This window comes from Esox lucius, chromosome 21 (assembly GCF_011004845.1).
Source record: "Esox lucius isolate fEsoLuc1 chromosome 21, fEsoLuc1.pri, whole genome shotgun sequence".
NCBI classification, from domain to species: domain Eukaryota; kingdom Metazoa; phylum Chordata; class Actinopteri; order Esociformes; family Esocidae; genus Esox; species Esox lucius.
In genome coordinates this window covers 21,971,031-21,986,949 of record NC_047589.1, presented here as the reverse complement: position 1 = coordinate 21,986,949, position 15,919 = coordinate 21,971,031, and the positions used below count along the sequence as shown (strand labels likewise).

The window sequence follows — 15,919 nt, the reverse complement described above, 5'->3', positions numbered from 1 at the left end:
TTCCTGCTGGGGCCACACAGAGGTGTTGGATAAAAGCTTCAGCCAAATGTAACATATTATAATGCCATTACCAATGGTGGCCAACCAGGGAGCAGTTCTTCACCCCTGTAGCAAAGGAGATAGAGTTCATGGCCAGGAGGAGGAGCTATGACTAAACAACTATTAGATCTTCAGACAGGGATCAAATATGCTGGAAATCACAGCAGCCTCAGATCCCAATGATACAACCAAGATGCTCAGAGGAGAGAAAAAGAGAGAGGGAGAGGCAGTGAGAGACAATGGGCTTTAGGGTTAGGCCTCCGGTGTATCAGTGTATGGGATGAGTCTCTGGTGTATTGAGGTTAGGAATGAGTCTCTGGTGTATCAATGCCACTACTCTGTTCTGTCAGGGATGAATTTCTGCTGTATCAATGCCACTAATCTGTTCTGTTAGCGATGAGTCTGTGGTGTATCTGTGTAAGGGATGAGTCTTTGGTGTATCAATGCCACTACTTTGTTCTGTTAGGAATGAGTCTGCGATGTATCGGTGTATGGGATTAGTCTCTGGTGTATCAGTGTTAGTGATGAGTTTTTGGTGTATCAATGCCACCACTCTGTTCTTTTACAGTGGAGTCTGTGGTTTATCCGTGTTAGGGATGAGTTTCTGGTGTATCCGTGTTAGGGATAAGTTTCTGGTGTATCAGTGTTAGGGATGTGTCTCCGGTGCCTCAATGCCACTACTCTGTTCTGTTAGGGATGAGTCTCTGGTATATCAGGGCCACTACTCTTCTATTAGGGATGAGTCTCTGGTGTATCAGTTGCACTCATCATTTGTTGAGACAAGTCACTAGTGTATGAGTGCCACTAGTCTGTTCTGCTAGGGATGAGGCGAGATATAAAGAGTTCAATGGCCTCCACTTGACTTTAGATGTTTAATAGGAGAATTGAAAGAGATGGTTATACCTTATTCTGCATTTACCTTATTTTGATTGTCCCTAAACCTGAAGAAATTATAAACAAACTATGAGTTACAATACGTTACTTTTATGACCACTGTCTTTTTAGCTTCATTTCTGGGTTACGTTTTTGTGAGTATCTGTGGATGTAAACCTTAAATGATGGACTGTCAAAATTATTTGTTGCATAAAATACATAAATTGAAAATCAGGCAAACTACAATTGAATTGAAGGCAACCAACAAACCCAGTTGAAATGCAAAATAGAAATGGAGTTTGGGCCTTCAAGTAATTAGATGTATTTATGGCAGGTTGCCACTCTGCAAAATACTTGGTTAACCTCAGGACTTCCATGGTTACCTGGGGTGTTTGAGCGGGGTAGTGATTTCCACTGCTGCCGTCCTAAAATTCAGGCAAATTCAAAACACATGTTCATTTTAAGTAGATTTACATGTTTGGTTGGCAGGTGAAGTCTAAAGTATGATGCTAATCTGTGCACCAACACACTAATATACAACATGCACATAAACATGCATGCACATACACAAACACACACACATTTGAATAAATATTTATAAACTGTCAATTTTATAAATAGATGTATCACTTTATTTGGAACTGTACTTATATGTCAGAAACATTTGTTTCGATCTCGTTATGCATTTTGCCACAAATTTTACATAATTCACATTATTATAGTAGTTCAATAAAGACTAAATACTTATGTTTTTTTGCCATTTTTATTTTGAGAAGGCTGAATGAATTTAAATGGTTTAGAATTGTTTTTATACATTTGTGGTAATGGGGATGTTTGAGAATTGTGACGCATTTAACAAATTGAATTAACTTTGGAATTATTTATCTGAAGATCAGCTCTAGTTGACAACTAAAAATGTACTTCTGAACTGATCAACTAGTATTTCATTACCATACTTTATGGACAAACAAACCTACTTTAACATATTTTGTGCATTGTTATAAAATGAGCAAAGCATTCCAATTGGGAAGCATTTTGGTAATGACAATTTTAGCAGATATATCCAGTTTTTGTAAAACAGTTTGCGACAAACATGTTAAAACAGGTTTTGTGAGAATCACCCACACCCACAAACACAAGTTACCATGGGATGTGTTGGTGACACCTGATTTACAGACCAAGGTTTAAAAGCTGTCACTGTAGCTTCATTTTAATTTATGTTCTTTTATTTGTTACCTACCTGTGACACATTTAAATTACAACATCTCTGTTGCTTTCACTCAAACACACAAGCACACAAGTACACACACACCATTTAAACACCCCCCCTCCCCACTTTCCCACACCCAACCTCACACACTCTCACTAAGTAACAGTGGGTCCTGCTCACAGCGGGCGGGCCCGCCGCTTGGTTTCGCGTCGCTGTGTTTAATTTGCTCTGCGCCTCCATTAACCCCACACAAAACACTCAGCACCCCAACACACTCAGCACCCCGAAAGAGATCTGAGGAGGCGACGTGGCAGGAGCGCGGACGTTTCTCGATAATCACACGGGCCGCCACCGCCAGGGCACCGGGTGTACGTGCTAGCTGTCGGCAGTTGGAACAGGGCAATAAATAATCCTGCCAAGGCCTGGGCTGAGGGGAACCTGTGACAAGGCCTGGGCTGAGGGGAACCTGTGGGATTCTACAGTGGTGGTTCTCCGAACACGCATCGTAAACCTACCGTGGGTCTGTTTGATGTGGACACGCCTGCACCAAACAGACCGAACACACACACGTAGACAATTACACAACGCCAGAGCAGACTAGTGTCAGCTTTGGCAGCCATTTTTGTTTGTGTGGTAAGTCAAACCATGGATGGCAGGCCTTCGGTAGTCATACAAGGTTTTTTTGAATGAGCTCATGACGGAAGCTGAAATTAATTAATTAAAAATGCAATGACTAAAATATAACCACACTGACTGTCATGTTAATCAGTCTGTTTAGTTACTGTATCAGTCAGTTCACTAACACACACACACACACATTATTTCACACACATATGCACACCACAAGCATACACACACACGCATCGATGGTACACAAACAAACACTCGTACCTATACATAAACACTATACACACATTGTCAAACACACAAATCCAAGCTTCACACATGTACGCTACAAACACAGGACACAATGTCTAAAAACCCCATACGTTCAAACAGACACACACACACACACAGTACTCCATGTAATGATCTCATGTAGTCGGTACACAGCCAAACTGAACAAGCAGACAATTGGATTTGCCTGGGATGATTGTGTGATGAAAGATTGTGTGTTTTTCTCATCTCCACACCACAGTTAGTGCAAGAGTGATTAAATAAAACCTCGCCCAAGTTTCAATAAACGTATTATAACAATCACATTGTCCTGACAAAGATTTAGAGACTGGCATGATGGGATTTGATTACTTTGGGACATTGAGCTTTTTAATGCTATTTCTGCTTCTTTAAGTTGAATGCACACCTCGGCTTGAAGGAGTTTAAAGGATCACTCAGCTTTTCAACACGTGGTTAACAGCAGGCCATTCTGACAGCAACGTCGGGGCAGGAGCTCCACCCCTCGCCCCCAACTACATTTGCCAGGGTTGGGAAGGTACCAAAAGGAACCGCATCCAAAATGGCACCCACAGCGTTCTAGCCTGATTGGACTATATCAGAAGCAGGGAGTCCAATCAGATGGCGTCAAATAGGTGAGTAATGACAAGGAGGGTTAGGGTGGAAGCATGGCATTTCAGGCATAGTTTCTGTCTGGGGACAGTGATGACAGGGTTAAGAATAGATGGGTGCTGACACAACCTGAGTCTGTCCTTCATCCCCATATGGGCTGACTCATAGGTGGGCCAGACGCCTGGCGTTCTCCATGCCACCCTGGACCCTAGAAACACATGCTCACCAGAGAGGATGACAAAGAAAGGGTTTGTGTATTTTTGTATAGGTGTGTGTGTGTGCGCGTGTGTGTGTGTAAGGGGGCAAGGGGGAGAGCATGAATAAGAGAATATGGTTGATTTAAGTTGAGTAAGAGAGTGACAAAGGGAAAGAAACAGTGAGAGTGACAGAGAGAGAGAAAGAGAGAGGCGAAAAGAGAGAGAGTCACCCAGGTGTGTAGGGCTGTCTGAATGTCAGTGTGGGAAGATTCCCCAGATGCTTGGTTTGATTCTAAGTAATCTGTGTGGCTGCTCATTGATTTACCTCTCCAAGGCTAAGAACAGAGACAGGTATGGGGCAGACCCAGCTCCAGTTGTGTTCTTGGCAGGTGGTGACAAGCCATAAATGTCTTCCACGCCTTTGTTTTCTTACCGGGTGAACTTTTAACGTAACAGATGAGATTGAATATCGGTTGGAAGCCAAGGATATCCTGAGTGATCGTCAGCTACACTGGGATCTGTTTTCACCACTCTGTTCCCACACGCCACTCATCTCACACTGTGACACCACATAGGCACATGACAGAGACAATGATCCTGCTGTGTGTGTGTGTGTGTGTGTGTGTGTGTGTGAGTGTGTGTGTCTGCCTGCTTGTCTTTCTGTATACTTGCATAGCACACTACACGACAGTGTCTGTCTGCTTGCCTGCCTATCTGTCTGCCTGTCCGCCACTCTCTCCCTGTCTGTCTGTCTGTACTTGGTGTGCCATGGTTGAGACAGGTTGCCCCTGACCCTGCCTGACTGCTGCGGCAGTGCAGAAACAGGCCTGTGTATGATCCCTTGTCTGAAGGCACATCTGCTCACACAGCTGCTTTCCCCTTCACCTCTGATTCATACAGCGACTCTGCAACTGCACGACCCGTGGCACCACTTCCTGTTGAGTGTAAACAAACGCTGAGTAGGTGACCACGGAGAGAAGATAGTAAACAACTACATCAACGCCCCGAACACCTCCAACCCCACCCAACACCTCCAACACCTCCCACACCACGCAACATCTCCCACACCACCCAACACCTCCCACACCACCCAACACCTCCCACACCACCCAACACCTCCAACACCTCCCACACCTCCCACACCACGCAACATCTCCCACACCACCCAACACCTCCCACACCACCCAACACCTCCCACACCACGCAACATCTCCCACACCACGCAACATCTCCCACACCACCCAACATCTCCCACACCACCCAACATCTCCCACACCACCCAACATCTCCCACACCACCCAACACCTCCCACACCACGCAACATCTCCCACACCACCCAACATCTCCCACACCACCCAACACCTCCCACACCACCCAACACCTCCCACACCACCCAACATCTCCCACAACACCCAACATCTCCCACACCACCCAACACCTCCCACACCACCCAACACCTCCCACACCACCCAACACCTCCCAACACCACAAAACCTCCAACCTCCAATGCCTCCAACACCCCCCACACCTCCAACACCCCCCACACCTCCAACACCCCCCACACCTCCAACACCCCCCACAGCACCAATACCCCCAAAAGAAAAATAGGAGGGTTGATGATACCTCTTAAAACATACAGTTATGTCACCTGAACAATGCATGAGTACATAAAGGCCCTTGTAAGCATATGTACCTACACACACATTCAAACATATTCCTCAATTCAGGGGCCAGGAACAGGGGGACTGTGAAGACAGGGACACATTTATCATCCCAGCGTCAGGGTAACTCCAGTACTTAATCACACCACACTGTCACAATGGTCAAACCTTATCCGCATCAAAGTTCAATCACTGGATTCAACATGACCAGAGAAGAACAGGCAGACATACAGACAGACGGGTAGACAGACAGACAGGCAGGCACACAGAGAGACAGGTAGACAGACAGACATGCAGACAGACATGTAAACAGAGACAGGTAGACAGACATGTAGACAGACATACAGACAGGCAGACAGAGAGACAGAGAGACAGAGAGACGGGTAGACAGACAGGCAGGCAGACAGGCAGGCAGACAGAGAGACACACAGACAGGTAGAGGTTTCAGCTATTCCTAATGACAAGCCTCTACTGCATACCACAAAGTTAGCTCTCTGCCACTTATCTGGGACATCACACATTAAACCCCTAGCTCAATTATTCTATATTTACTATTTAACATCCAATTTACAACATTCACACAACTGCAGCCACATCTCAACCAATGACATCTGCCACATCTCAACCAATGAAATCCACAGAACTACCTTCACATCTCAACCAATGACTTCCGCAGAACTGCTGTCACACCTCAACCAATGAGATTCACAGAACTACCATCACATCGCAACCAATGACAGGTGAAATTCAAAGACAAAACAGAATAAAAGATTGTATTCTAAAATATTCTTCAAAATGGTGTTTCTGAGGCTGTTTGAGGCGTAGGGCCCGCTGTTTAGCTCACAGTAGTGTAGATCTCTCTATGCCTGAACAGGTCTCCTTGGAGGGAAAGGCAAAAGGCGTTCATTTATCTTAAACAGAAGACAAAGCACAACACTCCAGTCCCCAGTGGCCTGATGCACTAGGAAACTACTGGAAAACCTTGCCCCAAATATCTGATCCTGGAGAAGCAGAAATAGCATCTGCCGTATTTGTTCGCTGGGACAAATTCTTCCAATACCCAGACATTGTCGTGTCATTGAACATTTACTGCAGCGAGTAACCAAATCTAAAAATGTGTTTCTATAGAAAAACACTAAGCATTCTTCTCCAGAACAAAAAGATAATTGTATTGATTTGGGGAGCATGTGCAAGTTCAAAACTCTCATCTTGGTTGTAATGTTTGCCGTCAGACGGGCTATATTGACCCAGTTGTTGACGTGGGAGTGCTGCTCAAAAATGGATCAATGAGTTGGTTTGAACTCTGCATGAAAACAAGAAGCTCAGGTAGCTTAGAAAAAAATGCAACAACATCACCAAGTTCCATTGAATATGAGTTCAGTACCTTTGAGCGGAACGAGTAAGAGACAGAGCGAGCTGTGTATGTTTGCATGTGCATCTCTAAGGTATTTATGTGCACGTCTGTGTGTGTGTGTGTGAGACAATGAGAGAGAAACATGTCTAGTATGGAGGCTGGAGGAAAGCGAAAGCGACTAGCCCCCAAGCCATGGGACTGAACATAGCTGGTGGGTCTGGGGGCTCAATGAGTGAGAGCTGACATCAATTACACTGAGGTAACTAACAGTAAATGGCAGTTGTCAGTTATGCTTGATGGCTTGGGAAATATTCCCTCACCTGGAGGTTATTGTCCGGCTCTAAGGAAGCCAGGATATGCTTGTTAAAGAACAAGACTCTCTCTCTCTCTTCCTTTCTCTCTTTCACTCAATCCCTCTTTCCTTGTCTCCCACTCTCCTCTCCCTTTCTTTCTCCCTCAAGCTCTTCGCTCTCCCTCCTCTCCTATCTCTCCCTCTAGCTCCTGTCTCTGTCTCTCTTCCCCCCTTTCCCCTTGTAGCTCCTCTCTCCCCTCCTCTCTTTAGCTCAGAGCTACGGAAAATCAAATAGATTTGCATGATGATAACCATGCAAGGGCAGCAATTTGAGTGGAACAGCCCTCATATATAAATAGCACAGTAGGATAATACACACACACATATACACACACCAAAGTCCTACATCTCGAGCGTGAATACCGGGGGGATGGCAGAACAAGAAGTCCAAACGGCGGTCACAAACGCTGACGTCTCCAGGCCGCCATATGCCTGCCTACCTGGTTACATCACAGTTCACTAGCCATTCCCGTCCAGCACGCCACAAAGCCGGCTAGCTCTCAGACCTGCTCCGAAAACCAGTGACTCATTTTCATTCTTTCTGCTGCCATTCAGCCTCAAGGTGGACACGGTCTAGGCTCAAACACAAACACACGCACACACAAACACACGCACACACGCACGCACACACACACACACACGCACACACACGCACACAATCACTCTCTCTCTGTCTCTCTCTGCCTGTAAGGGACTGCTGTAGCTGCTGCAGTGAACACAAAGCGCAGTGTAGCAGACCCCTCGTTGTATCGGCCCAGTGTCTTAAACAGAACCGGGAAAAGGGAGGCCCAGGGGTCAGGCGGCCAGTCTCTCCCCAGAGGGGGTGTCCCCCAGAGGGTGGGTGGGGGTTGGCGTGTGGCTGTGGCAGGTGGTGGTAAGAGAGACAGTCAGAACATGGGCTTCTCTCTGCCAGGGCTGCAGCCCACACACACTGCGCACACTCACAAATACACACACATAATAGTGCACACACACACACTACATGCACACTCACACATTATATACCGACACGATTGGATATACACGCACATGCAAATGTACGTGCATACACGCGCACGGACATATACACACACACACGCAAACACACACACTGCAGATTGGACATTTTTATCTACTGATCAACCCTCGTCGCCTCACCCCAGGGCTTTTGGGACACCCCTGGATTTTGGCAGCAGGTTCCTGGTGCAGACCTCTTTTTTCATAGCAGGAAAAACAAGAAAGTGTGTGTGTGTGTGGGTGTGTGTTATGTAGACCATGTGTTTTTGTTTATGTGAGAATGTTTGTTTGGCGTGTTTATGTGCATACCCTGTGTAGAGGCTGTCCGCTGGTGAACATGTGTGTTTGTGTGTGTGCGTGTTTGTGTGTGTGTGTGCTTGCGTGTTTCTGACGGGGGAGACAGAAAGCATGAGTCAACCCCCCGCGAAACCTTTTCCTGAGAACACACATGCACAGCCACTCCCGGGTCTCCTTTATAGCCTCCTGTCTGGCCGTTAAGGTTGCCTGCCTGCATTAATTACCTCCCGCTCGGAGCTCCCTGGACACCCTTATTCCAAACCCACCTTTAGGGTCCTCTCTGCAGGAGCAGGCCAAACCAGGGTTCAGACTAATTAAGAAACAGCTTTCCTTAAAGGAACCCCCCCCCCCACACCCCAGCCTGAATCTAGTCATCTCGGCTAGTTGAATACTAGAAATGAAAAACGAATCGGCTTCACCAATCCTCACAACTCATCCCCTGTGCGAGCCGCCGTGGTTTGCGTAGCTGCCCCATCGATTAGGCACGCACGTTCAGGTGTAGTACTGTCTACAGTACTCCATGTGCAGTACTTCCAATTCCCATGGTTTGATCAGTGCCAAATGGCCCCGATGGCACGCTGACAGTGATTCCACCTATGGGCCCTCGTCTGATTGGCTGGATCAGACAGCGTGGTAATGGAGGAGGCTGGTCTGAATAACTGCAGTGGGAACACAGTGCGCTGGAGTACAGCTGTTACTGCAGTGGTTTATAAGAGTCACAGCTAGGGTGGTGTTATCATCACAGGCCTGGACATGCATACAAATATTTTTCAGGAGATGGGATGCATGTCAAACGCAGACACACAACCGCCCATACGCAAACACATACACACACACACACACTTCAGGTTTTATTTTTATCTAAAAATAACCAAAGACTTTGAGGTTCAGATCAACTGCAAACTGATATAACAGAAGTATTAAGAGACACTCATGAAAGACAGCAGGTAACTGTATTTACAGGTTGCTTTTCACATTTTCAAGATTGTAAAACAAATTAAATGTTTGCCAAACTTTAAAATCGTTATCTCTAAGAAAACAAATGACCTGCAAACATTATACACTCTCAATCTCTCTCTCTCTTTCTCTCTCTCCTAGCTGATTTTTCCACTAAGCTCCCGTTTCAACCTAGGGCCATGTGAGATGAAACTGAGCAGTTTTCTAATAAATGTCTTTGACTGTCCGAACCCTGCTTGGTTGGAAGGTTTGATAATGTTCTGGCCTGTCTGTCCTTACTGGTGACCTTGAATTTGTGCTTCATGACATCAGCAGATTAGTAGATGTTTAGGACAGTGAAATTAAACAAAGCTTTGTTTTAAAATGCATTTCACAATCTCCTGTTCTTTCAAGGTGAACATCCCAGAACACGAGAGGACGTTATCCGTCTGTTACAGGAGAAAACTGAGTGGTCAAATTCTGTTAAACAATTTATTATTTTCCAACTTCCTGTTAAATGGTCCTTCACCATGAATGATGATAAGGCTAAAAGAAATTGCTATCCTCATTTTCTTTTACAAACCTCAGCTAACATTAGCCACCACAAGCTAGAAATCTATGGAAGCAGTCAGGGTGTGTGAGCATTTTAAAAATAAATCAAATTGGTTCATGAAGAAAATCTAACAATAAGGTGTGGAGATGAAATACGTTTTAAATCTATACTTAGAACAAATAAGGAATAATTTAAGAAATGTGCAAGAGTGCCAATATATTTGGCAGCAACAGTATTTCCTGTCGATCTAGCTGACAGCTTCCGTGTCAACTTAAACTGACATCGATATCATTTTTACGGTGTTCTATCCCACACTTCCTGAATCTCTCTACCCCCCCCCCCCCCCCTCGTCATCCAGCAGATTTTTCGACTAAGCTCCCATTTCAACCTACGGCCATGCGAGATGAAACTGAGCAGCTTTCTAATAAATGTCTCACACTGGCCAAACACCACTTGAGCTGCCCATTCCCTTCTCTGATTGAGATTTATTTAGGAGATAATATCGTTGGTATGCACAGTGTTGAAGAGGAGAAACAACACGGCAAAGGAAAGGCAACCGTCCTGTCAGAAAGCCAAGAGGGCCAACATTGCTGAGAGGCAGAAATGAGATTTACTAATCCTCACCTGCTTGTCAGTAGGATCTACCTGTGCTGGAAACTCAGATGGTGAATCATGTGTGCATGTGTGTGCACAGGTTTGTGGGTGTGGGTGTGTGCGTGTGTGTATGGGTATGAGAAATGTGTGCGCATCTAAGCGTGTGCGTGGGTGTTCATTTGATTGACAGAGTGAGAAAGAGAGAGAGAAAGAACGAGAGAGAGAGAGGCTAAGCAAGAGGCTTAGAGAGACAAGAAGGTGAAATGTGGAGGGAGAGATTTGTGGTTTGTTACTAGGGTGTGACGCCTAAATTCTGATGAAAAGCTCCTTGGAGTGGAAATTAAATGCTGCATCACTAATGAAAGGCACAAATGAAGAGGTGTGGATGGGTACACATCCTGTCTTCAGTCACGCGGAGAAGTTAACACACAGATACACACACTCCATACTCATTCTGATGACTTGCAAACCAGGGTGATGATGGCAGTGGACGGATCACTTCCTCCTCTGGTCAAGTGACCTTGATGACATGCTCTCGAAGGGGCGGATCCTCAGTCTTTATCATCATCCTCAACAAAAAAAAAACATTGTACGATTATCCAATGTGATAGCATCTTGTTAGATTCGATGCAGTGGAGCCAGTGGTTTAATAGGTTACATACAGCTCTACCGTACAGCTCCAATGAAAAACATCAAGTAGAGGAATGTGTGCAACTTTTTATGAATCTGAAACAATTAGGACCATCATTTCCTGCTGCCGGGAGAGACCTAGAGAGCAACTGTCCCACCAGGAGTGACATGCTTTTCTAATTTTCACACACACACACACACACACACGCACACACTTTTTTTCAATAAGTAAATTCATCAAGTTAATGGTGGCAGCATAATAAAAAAAACAAAAATAATCATAAATGAATTCAAGTGAATTATTTGAGGACCTGATTTAAATCCAGGAACTCTCCAAACTCTTTTCTTTTCATTTAGGAGTAGATAAGAAATTATCAATCTGTAAAACATCTATATTAGCATCATTTTAACTCAAGTTCTTTGCACATCTCCAGTACACCCCCCCCCCCCCCCCCCCCCACACACACACCCGCAATCAAGCCCAAGAGCACCACAATCCACAGGAGGCACCATGACACACACCACGGGACAAATATATTAGGCTGCAAATTGGTGCTATTTGAGACTCAAGGGGGAACAGAGGTCTGCATAAACAAGCCTGTACCTTAGTTCCCAAAGCTGTCTCAGGCCTGCAGAGCAGTGCTCCTCTTCATTAATATATTTAATCATATTCATTGTCCTCTCAGTGTGGTTTTTATGTGAATACAAAAGAGATATTTAGGACGGGGTCACTAGGCCAGCGGCCTACATATCAGGGACATGTTGGTTTATCTAATCACAACATCAGGATGTTTACTCTCAAACATATACAAGGTAAACCTCTGCACTTTCCCTCATATGTTTGTAATTTGACCAATTTAGTCTGTTCATTCCTCAACATTTGGTGTAATTTGACATCAGTTTTTTTATTTTATTCTGCGCCTCTCTAGTCTTCAGCTCCTTTTCTACCCTACAACAGAGACAGTTTAATCTCACACAGATAATATTGGTTGTTGTTGAGACCACTTTAATGATGACATTGACTGGACACTGTATTGATCAAAATGCCCTTTTTTCTCCCTACAAGCAGACCTTTGAATGTGATGGTCTGTTGTGCTAGACAATGCTATTGACCGCTAACGCTCTCTCCTTCTCTTTCTCACACTCTCTCACTGTCTCTGGTTTGACCCGATAGTTACTGTATATTGGGCAGCAAATAGAGAGAACGGGCAGTGGAAGATAGCACACTAGTGGGACATCTATCTAAGTCTTCACACAGCCTGACGTGGTTTATTGTGTAAAGGTGTGGTAAATCATGGCTTCAAATTAAATCAAAAGTCTGACCTCGCCCACTCCAGGAAAATTACAAACCCAGAGCAGATGGAAGATGCTGTCTAGGGGCGAAACAGCAGAGAGAGAGGCATCAGTCCTGAGTGTCTTATTAGGAGTTACGAGAAGGCTACCCAAAGAATGTGCGCTACTTTGACACAATTACAGATGTAGGGAGGGCTATTCCAATAACCCAATTAGGAAGAGGTGGGACCAGAAATGAAAAAGCATCCGTACATCTCTCCAACCATGTACAGTATTTTCATGCATTTTGCAGAAATATGAGGAGCATATTCCAGAGACATGTTAGTATATGAATATGAAATGGGTTTGCTAATGTTGCCGATTGGTAATGGGACAACAGTCATTTTATTTTATTTTGTTATTGTTACAAACCTATTGTTCAATTGGATGGTAATCGTATGAACTGAAATCATTTATGGTAATATGAATTAGTGTCTCCCTGGAGGACCCTGAGATTGGGTCATTTTTTTCAGTCACTGAAAAGTTACTAAGCTATTGTTTTCTATAAAAAAAATTCAAACATGGAATAATTTAAAGCAACTCCTGAATGAAAAAGTTAACCAATCCAAGATGAACTTCTGTAAAGTAGCAAATTGCAAAGCAAATCTGGAAAGATAGTTAAATGTAATATGAAACTGCCAAAAAGAAAACGCAAAAAGTAATTTAAGTGGCAAAATAACATACATTTATATTATTGGCTATCGCATACAAACCAACAGTGGCCATCCATGAGAAATCTTCCAGCTGTACTGTACAGAGGAGCCTCAGAAACAGCTCAGTACATATCACAGCAGCATAATGGATTGTGTTATGTTACATCCTGCACAATAGGAAAGATAAATCCCCTCCCCCCCGAAAAAAGTAAAATCCACCAAGGTTTAGGCCTTTAAACATAAGCAATTACCATTGTCTGAACTTGTTAGCATTCTAGCAAAATCCAGGAGATAAAGCATCAAAACCGCCCTGCACTGACCCACCCATAGCACAGCCCAGGTAAGGTCCCTCTGAAATCCCCAACTCAACCCAGTTAATGACCATGAATAATGTCCTCAGCCCTCCTCTTTGTCTTGTCTGGGGGCCCGGCCTAATCGGGCCTGACAGTCAGCTTTGCTCTTTTATTAACTCTGCGTCACTTGTAATCAGTGACAGTGGAGTCAGGCAGCAGGCCGGGCGTGCTTGTGTGAACTCCCATCACTGCAGCGCCTCTCCGGGCCTGAACGCCTGTGTACGTGCGGCCCAGGTCGGTCTGGCCAGCGCCACTACTGGGGCACGAACCCCACATAATCAAATGACCCTGGTCCCGCCTGCTCTCATGAATGTGGGTCAGGCCGATGCAAAGCTCTATTGATTTTTATTTTTGTATTTCTATTTTTTTTGCCCCGTGTCCGACCGCGCCCCCCGTCGGAAAAAACCGCCATCCTCCACTAATACGCGCACGGCCGCGGACCCTCTCCCGGATCACAGCGGACTTGTCGGGAACGGGACGGTTTTATTCCCGCCGTGTCCCCGGCGTTGGCAGACAATGGAGTGGTTTGATAAAGAGACGGCCTGACATGCAAACGGCCAATTTGCACACGAGCGTCGGCGAGGAGGGGCTCAGGAATTTGCTTCAATCCCTTAAAAAGAATGTAGCGTCACCCATATGTCCATCTGCCATGCTGCACAGTCGCCCGAGTGGAAGGGCTCGCGTACAGGCTAGAGTGCTCTTTGCCTCACAAACTCTCACTCAATCCACCCCTTTTTGCAGGGCTAACGGCACTCTCTCCCCTCGCTCCAGTACCGCAGATCCAAAAGCCTAATGTCTATCACATTAAACCGTGCCCTGTCCATCCACGGCGGTATGTAGGCCACGGCATGTTGAAGCAGAAGGAAAGATGGCCTCGTTGTTGTCACTCCCCACTGAGGCCGGAGAAACGGCGTTTCACATGACAACATGGAAGGCATGAGCCTTTATAACGGACTGTCACATGCTTAGTATCCAGCATTATTTCACTAGAACACAAAATGCCTGAAACCCTTTTCGAAGAGCCACTTTTAATTATCTTAAATACAGGTTTGAAACCTGTATTTACTCCTGCTGGAACTGACCTTTTGACCCTGGGATGGGCTTTTGTCTAATTTGGAAAAACAGGCTAATTTGTAAAATGGTTGAAATTTGGGTAAAACTACTTAGAGGTAATGGGGGTCTCATTTCAATTTATCAACCACGCTGAACAGAGGGCAAATATAGGGCAGCCGTGCTACGACAGGCTACAGGAAGACAAGACCAGACTGTATTTGCTGGAATTGGCTGAATGTCTCTGCATATTTTCCCTACATCAATCTAAACAGGCTTTTAGCACTTCCATTAGCTACCTATTGGTTGTCGTGTATGCTGTAGGCTTTTTCTCAATTACAGTCATTTATGAATGCGGGTAATTAAATTAAACCCAGTTACCTGTAAGGTGGGTAACTGTAAATTAATTGGGAAGTTTCTGTCTTTTTCCTTTCCATTTGGACGCAATACGGGCGTTTCACGGTTATGCAACACGACCAGGGGACAGAGTTCTGATGCCAGAAACTGACAGGATATAAAGGACCAATCAGCAGTTAAAACAACAATGGAGCGTTTTCCCCGCCCCTGTTTCTGTGAAAAGCTTAGGGATGGGGCTGGAGAAATGTAAGCACTGACAGAGCTATGGGTTGCATGTACTGACCATCAATGACATAAACATTATAGTTTAATCATGTTTAGAGGCTGTGGAATGTGTTTACTTTTACGTAGTTTACCAACCCTGGGAGTCAAAAAATCTGATAATTACTTCATCTAGTTCTTACCATTATTTTATCAGGTAAGCTGACTAAGAAGATATTCTCATTCACAGCAACTTGGGGAGTAATTAAACTGAACAGCCTAGCTCTGGGACAATGCTACAGATATTCTCACACTTGTCAACTCAGGGATTTGATCAAACAACCTTTCAGTTACTGGTCAATAAAATGCCATATAAACTTAGCTAATGAGGCAAGATATATATTTTCTAAGAATAAATATTTATAATTCATAAGTAGGTCCAAAACAGTAGCGACTCCAGATTGACACGTTCAGAGACATTTTATCACGCCAGCAGTTGCGACAAACGCTACCAAGCAGACACATACTGTCTACACCCAATGCTGAAATGCCTGCCAGTGCTTCAGTCACGCTGTCACGCATTGCCCCTATTGTCATGTATAAATGTACTATGCACATCAACATGTTTTAGACAGTTTTAGGGCATTTATATAGTTCCAGTAAACCCCTTTGGCCCTAAAACCCTTGCACATCCAATAACCTTTCAAGTATCCATGAAGTCTTCTGTTGCACTGAACACAGTGTCCTGTTTTCTAGGTGTGGGCTGACAACGTCC

The 15,919-nt window shown here is 44.8% G+C and overlaps 1 long non-coding RNA gene across 4 annotated transcripts in view; it reads right to left on the bottom strand.

The window, feature by feature from the left end:
- LOC105019523 overlaps positions 1–15,919 on the bottom strand; it is a 43,887-nt gene that overhangs the window by 18,682 nt on the left and 9,286 nt on the right. For all 4 annotated transcript variants that reach the window (XR_002195825.2, XR_002195824.3, XR_002195823.2 and 1 more), the window contains one exon: positions 11,018–11,137. This is a non-coding gene — a long non-coding RNA (uncharacterized LOC105019523). The remainder of the gene's footprint in view (positions 1–11,017; positions 11,138–15,919) is intronic.